The following is an 11,648-nucleotide window of genomic DNA, read 5'->3' on the forward strand; positions in this document are numbered from 1 at the left end:
TGCACTCATTTACGTTACAATGAAATAAAATTGTTTTTGACGAAATAATAAAGATTGTAAATAATAGAAATAAAGAAATAATAATGGAACTATTGAACTATTAGATTACATTTGTAAATTTGACATAATTTGTTCATTTACAATGCATTTAAATCCCAAAATTTAAATATTTCGAAGAAATATTTACACGAATATGGCTTAGGCCACTTTCATAATCATCGCCACATATACATACCGTTATATATTGTATCAGGTACTTCGGTTCAACCTCCATGTTTGAATTGTGAAAAGAAGGAAATATAAACGTTTAAATATTTTTCCATACAAATGTATATTTTCCTCTTGTAAATCTTTATTTTGTCAAGGTCATGTGTAATTTTTAAAAATTCCATTTGAATGATTTCCTTTAACACATATTTTTTCTCCTCTTAAGTGTTCACTTTATTTAGATTATGTATAGTATTAACAAATCTGTTTTTAAAGATTTTATTTAGGATGTATACATATCTTCTAATTATAAATGTTGCGTATCATATCGTGTTGGATTCTTAGATTCTGACCGTTTTATCTTGTGAATTATTGCTTCATTGTTTTATTATTTCGTTCAGAAGCATGGTAAAAATTATACTTTTCCACAGGAAGTTATTAGATTTTTATTATCACTCGAATAAATAATTTGTTATCTTAGAGGAAACGTCACTTAGTATAGTGATATTCACCCTCTAAATTTATGTTTATCGTAAATCGCGGTGAAACGGATAAATACACTTTCCTTAATTCTATTTAATGATGTGTTTATAATGCGAAAAATGTAATTTATATTGTGAACGATTGTAATATAATTGAAGAAAAATAATCGCTTCTTTCATGTTTCATATGAACGAAATGATGCAATGCACTTAAATGATATTATGCGATAACTGGTTACTCGAGTTGCCTTGTAAGTCATCCCTCTTGTAATTTAATAAAGTGATATCCGAAACGCGAAAAAATGAAGGAAAATTAAGATACATATTGAATCTAAACGAAAAATGTTAATACTAATTTATTATTTACTTTATTATCATAAGAATTCGAAAATTATTTAGCTTTTAGTTGAGGTAGCGATTATGCTAATAAAACGTTTCATAATTTACTGTACGACTTGCTGAGGTACAAGAATTGAGGTAATTAAAAATTTGGAAGTAGACCAAAAAGAAGCATTTTTTTAAAATGCAGTTTAATTGAAGTCATTAATATGTGTACGTGAAAATAATAAGGTTCAATTTGTAAAGACACGTGTTTGTGTTAAAATTTCTCAGGAAATTTCTATCTTTAAAAATGAATGCTTATATGGAAAGTTTTATTTTTACAAAATATATATTTATATATTTATATCGTTATTTAAAGGGAGAGAGAGGAATTAATTTTGTTATTTAATAATTAAACAATAATATTATAAATTAATTAAATAAAATACAATACAATAAAATAAACGAAAATAATAAATGAAAAATTTTTACTAACTTAATTTTAATTGATCTTATAGTGTTTTCGAATCTTATTTTTTGTCTCAATTTCTAGTATCTTTTAATAATTTATGGTAATATCTCCTAAAATATTTCGCTGTAATAAATTACTTTTACTTATTACTTAAATATAGTACAATGTATGATCAATATATATGATTAATCAAATTTTACAATAGTATTTCAGTGTACAGTGTCTCATTGGCCACAGAAAACTGAAATTTTTTTGCTTTCTCTTCATTTTTTAATAATTATTATTTACGAGAAAAATGCTTGCGTAGTGATGAATAATAAAGTGAAAAAAATAATAAACATTCTCACAGTACTAATGTAATAGTTCAACTAAACAAGAATTGAACGTGTTAAATTATAGGTTAGGAATTGCTTTACTTGCTCCTCGTAATACGTGTTTGCGTAACCCGATGACAGATGTCACTCAACGAAACCTAACCTCGTTATACAGAACTGGATTATATCCTACGCAATAGCGAAACGAAATAATCGACGAAGGAACAAATATTGAACTAATGTTTGGATAAGGAAGAAAAACGTATTTTTCAGTTGTCCTTCATTTAAAAGGGAAATGAAACACTTTCAATGTTAAACCAAGGAACGATTATTCGATGCTTGCTCGTAATGGTACACTGTTATTTCAATTTATTGCACGTTAGGTGTACCTTGGTTCTCTTCTTGCACGGTGTAGAAGCATCAGGTTTCTCGATCGTTAAAACGAATGGTGAATATCTGCTTAACGCTCCTTTTTTGCTTTATCGTCGAATTATGTAAGTTCATAAATTGTTTATAATTTCTTTATTTGTTCAGGAGGAGAGAAATAAAAATGGACACCGATATTTGCCACGTGATACACATCTCGTATTGCTTATCTCGAGTGATCATTTTTATGCTCTGATTAGTACACCGCGGACAAGTTCTTAACTGCAGTTTCAATTTTATGTTCATATCCGGAATTATTTCTTTTTCTTCGGAAAATTTAACTCGCGTAAGTATAAAATCGCTTGTAATTGCTGACAAATGAAATGGCACGTTAATGACGTACAACTGGATGTTATATTCGATATTTTAATAATAGAGCAGGTGAATATTTTAGTAGAACATCGCAGAAATAATAAAGCATCATGAATTAAATGAAGAATTATTATATCAATAATTGTCATTAATTATCGTAATTAAGTAGTTTCGTATAATTACTATTATATCGAAGAAATAAATTATTTATCAGAAAATTATTATAATTTGCTATAGTAGAAAATGAAATTAAATATAATTATTATTAAATTTAAAATTTAATTTGAAGAGAACTTTAAATTAATGTATATTAATAAATTCGTTTAAAAATTTGGTATTGAATAGCTTAAGGATATTAAAAATGAAAAATTTAATTAATGTAATAATTAATAATTGTTAACCTCTGAAGCTTCAAACGTGAATAATTTTTAATATAATATAAATTATTATATCGTACTAAATATTCTTAGGAAAAGGAGTAATTCATGAACTATTCGCAGACAAAATTCTTGTATACTTGTCTGAGCATACTTGACAGTCTTAAACAACGAATATCATCCATTAAACATTCTTAACATTTCCTCGCACTGCAGATGATATTATAACTATTTTGTAATAAAATTGTCAAATAAATATTAAAATCTTTTTTATACTATTAATTTAATCTGAAAAAACAACATATTCGAAGAATATAAATTGTTAAATAAAAATATTTCTAAGTTATTAAAAATATTATGTATTAAATTATGTATTAAAAATAGAAGAATTTCGTTTATAATTATCTGTTAAAAATAAATAAACTTAATGAACTAGTAAACTTAATAAACCTGGTAAATGAACTTAATAAATAAATAAACTTAATTAATAAACCTAGTAAATAAACTTAATGAACTAGTAAACTTAATTAATAAATCTAGTAAGTAAACTTAATAAATAAATAAATTTGATAAACTAGTAAACTTAATTAATAAACCTAGTAAATAAACTTAAGGAACTAGTAAACTTAATTAATAAATCTAGTAAATAAAATAATAAATAAATAAATTTGATAAACTAGTGAACTTAATTAATAAATCTGGTAAATAAATTTAATGAACTAGTAAACTTGATTAATAAACTTAGTAAATAAACTTAATAAATAAATAAATTTGATAAACTAGTGAACTTAATTAATAAATCTGGTAAATAAATTTAATGAACTAGTAAACTTGATTAATTCTTATGTAATAAATTATTAATAAATAAATAAATTTGATAAACTAGTAAACTTAATTTAATGAACTAGTAAACTTGATTAATAAACTTAGTAAATAAACTGAATAAATAAATAAATTTGATAAACTAGTGAACTTAATTAATAAATCTGGTAAATAAATGTAATGAACTAGTAAACTTGATTAATAAACCTAGTAAATAAGTTCAATAAATAAATAAACTGATTGAGAATTTGAAAGTTTTATAAGAAACTTTAAAGGAAGTCTATACCTAGGTGTACCATAAATTGATACATGTACATAATAGGAACGGGTTAGGGTGGTGAAGAAACGGATGTTGGGATGGTACGATGTATCGTTGATAATTTACTTCATGAATATAGTCGACTTGTGGTAAAATATCTGTGAAAATAGTGAATCGTTTCCATATAGTTACAATGAATTTGCGAAATGATTATACTCTGTTTACATAGTGTTTTGAATATATTTAAATATCAATTACAATTACACGCTGTAAAAAATGATTTCTAATAATAAAATTTTTATTCGATCTATGTGAACTTTTCAAGGTTATCACAAGGTCCAGTAAATGATAAAATATACAATTTTTATTTGAAATACTTCTTCCCGTTCTTTGTTTCTTTTCTTAAAATACATATTTGTCCTGAAAACGTAAAATAGGACAACCTGTACATAAAGTACGACAAAACAACTCTTTCTACTTCTTTTGTTCTCTCGGAACGTTCGTAATATTACGATAGAAGAACAAACCTGTGGTCAGAAAAGATATTTGTCGTATAATATAAAATTTAAATTCTTAAATAGTAAATAAATTTTGTTACCAAATACATTATACCAAAAATTCATTTTAATCATTTCAGTTAAAATATTATAAAATATATTTTATATATATATCATTGAAGATATTAATCTAATAATATTAATATTAATATTATTATTATTAAAAATTACTACTAAGAATTACTATTAATATTAATATCAATAGTAATCTAAAAATTTTAATTTCTAAAAAGTAAATAAATTTTGTTACCAAAAACATTATACAAACTATTAATTTTAAGTTGAAATATTATAAAATAAATTTTATATATATATTTATCATTGAAAATATTTATAGATATTTATCAATAAATCATCATATGGTATTATACACATTTTCTGACGAAAGCTGAGGAACAAAATAGCCATTTACGAATTTTTTTAATTCATAGTAGAAAATTAAAACTAGGATGAAGAGATGTGCTCGATGAGATGAAAAAAATATTTCAAAAATTCGCAAATTATCACTTTCTTTCTGTCAATGACTATATAATAAGTATTTCTGAATCGTTAAAAAAGATAGATAAGATGTAAACGTTTTAACGAAAAAGAGACATCACGATAATTTCTATAATTCCATTCATATGAGTTGTTTAATTAAATTTTTTCTTATTATTTAAGTACATAACAAGACGTTAAAATAATTTCAATAATTCCATTAATGACTTGTTTAATTACACTATTTTCATAGGTTAAGTGCATAACGAGTATTATTAAATTCTTAAAAAAAGTACATTAGGTGTAAAAATTATAAGAAAAACAGAAACACCAGGATAATTTCAATAATTCCATTAATATGAGTTACTTAATTATACTACTTCTCTTATTTGCAATTTTATATATTCCGTGAATTTTAATACGTTATTCCCTCACAATTTCGTACTCCCAGAATTTGTATCATTAAAACATTACTTTGCACGTATTCTGCAATTTCAGTATTACACAACAATCGTAAATAATTGAGAACGTGTCAGGAGAATTGCAAGCAGACTCGTATAATTCCAAGATCGGTATAACTTATCGAATTATGGAAAGGAAACTTCACGATCCTAGGGAGAAAAAGTACAGGAAGAACTTCCTCGGAACGTATCCTAGTGACACCAGCGTGCTCGGCTTGCACGCATATACCGATGGATATAACATCATAATCGTTGGGAGGACAAAATTATGCGTAGAACAATTACATAAATCAACTGTCGGAAAAATGGCTAAATATCAAGTTATTTATTTTAGATTATTCCAACGACTTCTACGTATGGGCATAGCAGTCTGACCGGTTCGTAAATATCACGTTAAAGCAGCCTGAAGTTGCAATATATAGAAATATTTAATTTCGCTTTTCCGTTGGCAAAGGTTATATTGTTGCGTGCGCTGACAGTAATAGTATATGACCGGGAAATATTCAGGAATACAGGAATAGCGAAAATAAAATAAAATCGAAGCTTATGCATATTACCAACATCTTTTCCATGACTAAACACATCGAAGATGCTGAAGATGCTGAAGAATGCTAATTAAATCCTAGACTTTGTATAATAATTTTAAGGATCATACTTTTTTAATACTCGCAAGTTATTATTTTTAAATTTTCGTTTAGAGTTTGAAATAAGAAACGATTTATTTTTAATACCTTTTTTAAAAATACGTAATTTAGAAAATATTTATATGTCAATGGATATTGTTGGATTTGCAAAATTATCTTCACAATTGTCGAATGTTGTATCTTTAATGTTTTTTTTGGTATTCTTTATAATTAAATTTTCGTTTAGAGTTTGAAATAAGAATCGATTTATTTTTAATACCTTTTTTAAAAATACGTAATTTAGAAAATATTTATATGTCAATGGATATTGTTGGATTTGCAAAATTATCTTCACAATTGTCGAATGTTGTATCTTTAATGTTTTTTTTGGTATTCTTTATAATTAAATTTTCGTTTAGAGTTTGAAATAAGAATCGATTTATTTTTAATATCTTTTTTAAAAATACGTAATTTAGAAAATATTTATATGTCAATGGATATTGTTGGATTTGCAAAATTATCTTCACAATTGTCGAATGTTGTATCTTCAATGTTTTTTTTGGTATTCTTTATAATTAAATTTTCGTTTAGAGTTTGAAATAAGAATCGATTTATTTTTAATATCTTTTTTAAAAATACGTAATTTAGAAAATATTTATATGTCAATGGATATTGTTGGATTTGCAAAATTATCTTCACAATTGTCGAATGTTGTATCTTCAATGTTTTTTTTGGTATTCTTTATAATTAAATTTTCGTTTAGAGTTTGAAATAAGAATCGATTTATTTTTAATATCTTTTTTAAAAATACGTAATTTAGAAAATATTTATATGTCAATGGATATTGTTGGATTTGCAAAATTATCTTCACAATTGTCGAATGTTGTATCTTTAATGTTTTTTTTGGTATTCTTTATAATTAAATTTTCGTTTAGAGTTTGAAATAAGAATCGATTTATTTTTAATACCTTTTTTAAAAATACGTAATTTAGAAAATATTTATATGTCAATGGATATTGTTGGATTTGCAAAATTATCTTCACAATTGTCGAATGTTGTATCTTTAATGTTTTTTTTGGTATTCTTTATAATTAAATTTTCGTTTAGAGTTTGAAATAAGAATCGATTTATTTTTAATACCTTTTTTAAAAATACGTAATTTAGAAAATATTTATATGTCAATGGATATTGTTGGATTTGCAAAATTATCTTCACAATTGTCGAATGTTGTATCTTTAATGTTTTTTTTGGTATTCTTTATAATTAAATTTTCGTTTAGAGTTTGAAATAAGAATCGATTTATTTTTAATACCTTTTTTAAAAATACGTAATTTAGAAAATATTTATATGTCAATGGATATTGTTGGATTTGCAAAATTATCTTCACAATTGTCGAATGTTGTATCTTTAATGTTTTTTTTGGTATTCTTTATAATTAAATTTTCGTTTAGAGTTTGAAATAAGAATCGATTTATTTTTAATACCTTTTTTAAAAATACGTAATTTAGAAAATATTTATATGTCAATGGATATTGTTGGATTTGCAAAATTATCTTCACAATTGTCGAATGTTGTATCTTTAATGTTTTTTTTGGTATTCTTTATAATTAAATTTTCGTTTAGAGTTTGAAATAAGAATCGATTTATTTTTAATACCTTTTTTAAAAATACGTAATTTAGAAAATATTTATATGTCAATGGATATTGTTGGATTTGCAAAATTATCTTCACAATTGTCGAATGTTGTATCTTTAATGTTTTTTTTGGTATTCTTTATAATTAAATTTTCGTTTAGAGTTTGAAATAAGAATCGATTTATTTTTAATACCTTTTTTAAAAATACGTAATTTAGAAAATATTTATATGTCAATGGATATTGTTGGATTTGCAAAATTATCTTCACAATTGTCGAATGTTGTATCTTTAATGTTTTTTTTGGTATTCTTTATAATTAAATTTTCGTTTAGAGTTTGAAATAAGAATCGATTTATTTTTAATACCTTTTTTAAAAATACGTAATTTAGAAAATATTTATATGTCAATGGATATTGTTGGATTTGCAAAATTATCTTCACAATTGTCGAATGTTGTATCTTTAATGTTTTTTTTGGTATTCTTTATAATTAAATTTTCGTTTAGAGTTTGAAATAAGAATCGATTTATTTTTAATACCTTTTTTAAAAATACGTAATTTAGAAAATATTTATATGTCAATGGATATTGTTGGATTTGCAAAATTATCTTCACAATTGTCGAATGTTGTATCTTTAATGTTTTTTTTGGTATTCTTTATAATTAAATTTTCGTTTAGAGTTTGAAATAAGAATCGATTTATTTTTAATACCTTTTTTAAAAATACGTAATTTAGAAAATATTTATATGTCAATGGATATTGTTGGATTTGCAAAATTATCTTCACAATTGTCGAATGTTGTATCTTTAATGTTTTTTTTGGTATTCTTTATAATTAAATTTTCGTTTAGAGTTTGAAATAAGAATCGATTTATTTTTAATACCTTTTTTAAAAATACGTAATTTAGAAAATATTTATATGTCAATGGATATTGTTGGATTTGCAAAATTATCTTCACAATTGTCGAATGTTGTATCTTTAATGTTTTTTTTGGTATTCTTTATAATTAAATTTTCGTTTAGAGTTTGAAATAAGAATCGATTTATTTTTAATACCTTTTTTAAAAATACGTAATTTAGAAAATATTTATATGTCAATGGATATTGTTGGATTTGCAAAATTATCTTCACAATTGTCGAATGTTGTATCTTTAATGTTTTTTTTGGTATTCTTTATAATTAAATTTTCGTTTAGAGTTTGAAATAAGAATCGATTTATTTTTAATACCTTTTTTAAAAATACGTAATTTAGAAAATATTTATATGTCAATGGATATTGTTGGATTTGCAAAATTATCTTCACAATTGTCGAATGTTGTATCTTTAATGTTTTTTTTGGTATTCTTTATAATTAAATTTTCGTTTAGAGTTTGAAATAAGAATCGATTTATTTTTAATACCTTTTTTAAAAATACGTAATTTAGAAAATATTTATATGTCAATGGATATTGTTGGATTTGCAAAATTATCTTCACAATTGTCGAATGTTGTATCTTTAATGTTTTTTTTGGTATTCTTTATAATTAAATTTTCGTTTAGAGTTTGAAATAAGAATCGATTTATTTTTAATACCTTTTTTAAAAATACGTAATTTAGAAAATATTTATATGTCAATGGATATTGTTGGATTTGCAAAATTATCTTCACAATTGTCGAATGTTGTATCTTTAATGTTTTTTTTGGTATTCTTTATAATTAAATTTTCGTTTAGAGTTTGAAATAAGAATCGATTTATTTTTAATACCTTTTTTAAAAATACGTAATTTAGAAAATATTTATATGTCAATGGATATTGTTGGATTTGCAAAATTATCTTCACAATTGTCGAATGTTGTATCTTCAATTTCTTTCTTCCTTTTTTTTTTTTTTTTTTTTTGGTATTCTTCATAATTTCCTTTTTGGTGATTTACAAAGTACGTAAAAGTGATGTTACTTTTGTGGAAATTAGTGGACTTGGTTTTAAAATTACAAATATGACGTGTACTTGTGGTCTTGGACTAGCAGATAAAGTATAAGTATATATTTACACATAAGTGTATACAAAAATGTTTATTTTCTGTGAACCATATTTTTCAAAATTGTTGCCATGACAATCTCGAATTTTAGTTGACAGTTGACAACAAATTTGGAAGAAGTCTGCGACATATATGCCGAACTAAAATTTTCAAAGTTCAATTTCTCTTACTATTTTTTTGACTAATTAAATGCGAAGAAAAGGGCAAAAATCCGATTTCTCCTCTTCGAGATGCTACAAAATTTTTAATTTTTAATATTTCTGCACGATCCTAGTTACGATTATAGTCACGTCCATACCGAATAAAATACTTTTTGTCTTTTTCATTTCTGATGAACGGAACAGTCAGAATCAAAAATTGCAAACATGGAGACACAATTCTTTTAGAGACTACTTTATTAATTCTAACTTTTATAATTTTTAATATTTTTTAATGCAGAAAATTGTGGATACTCCCTAAATATAGAGATAAAAATGTGTTCAAATTCGGTACAAAGAATATTTACCCTTTTCTAATACGAATTGTCAATAAACGATAAGAAAATTGGGGTTCAAACAAGAATATCCACTTAAAATCATTTCAATATTAAATTATACAATATTGAATTTTAGATATTATATTACGTTATTGTATTAATATCTTGTTAAATAAAGGGGAGGGAAAAGAACATATGCAAAGTAACCTTGAAGTTGGCAAATAAGATGTATTGAATCAGTTAATGCAATATAAACATCCTGTAGAAAAAGTCTTATATACCAGGAAACTTGGTGTCGAGTTAGGTTATGTTAGGTTATGTTTAACTACTTTGCGTGACAGCTAATGGCAGTCTTTACGTTTTTAACGAACTTAATAGGAGTATCGTTTTTGTTGTCATTAACTTTTAGTGTATCACAGTATCGGCAATTTTTTAAACATTACCTACTTTTGCAACATCGTGTGACTATAATATTTACAACCATTTTTGAGGGATAAGAAATGGTTATCGATCATAGTATCGTTCTACCAAATTTCTGAAATATGGATTGGAAATTTTTTGGACATATATTTATTATTTCTTTCTTGTAGTATATTATTATTATTATTTTGTTGTTGTATAATAAACCAAAATAGAAAAGTGTGAATATATAACAAAATTTGCAGTTTAATTTAATTTTTTAATAGCTACAAGCATTTGTACGTTTACAATTGCAATATATATTTCAGTCTACCTATATAATGATAAAAAGCATATTTTTGTAACTTTTTTTTAGTACTATACTTACGTTATTATTTTTGATTATCGAAAAACTATAATATGAAAATATAAATCTATCAACAAACTTTCTCTTTAACTTAAATTATTGTTTTTATTTTTTTTTTCTTATGTAATAAATTAGAAAACAGAAGTATGAATATTTCAACAAATTTTCACTTTGATGTAAATTATTTTTTTTACATAATAAGCTAGCATATGAGAACATGAATATTTCAACAAATTTTCACTTTAATTTAAATTACTTTGTTTATATAATAAACCAGAATTTGCGATTACGAATGTCTTAACAAATTTTCAATTTAATTGAACTTTTTTCTTATATTATACTACTGACAAATCAGTTTTTGGCTTAACTCTATTATTTTCTCCTTGACTGTAATCTTTGTGGTTATTGATACTTATAGAAATTGCATAGTATAAATTTATTATAATTAGTATAAATAGATAATTTATTGTGAAGAGAAATACAATAAGTGAAGGAGATTATAGTGTCGAGGAGATTATAAACAAAAACAGGATGTCAATAAAACAAGGGAACACAAAATAAATGGCAGATAGACCACTGAATCACAATTAGCAATTACTTCATTACCAAGATTGACAGTAAACGGAAGTCTAAATTATTCTTTTTTGGTG

The sequence above is a fragment of the Eufriesea mexicana genome, unplaced genomic scaffold (genome assembly GCF_001483705.2).
Source record: "Eufriesea mexicana isolate 0111107269 unplaced genomic scaffold, ASM148370v2 scaffold1674, whole genome shotgun sequence".
NCBI lineage: Eukaryota > Metazoa > Arthropoda > Insecta > Hymenoptera > Apidae > Eufriesea > Eufriesea mexicana.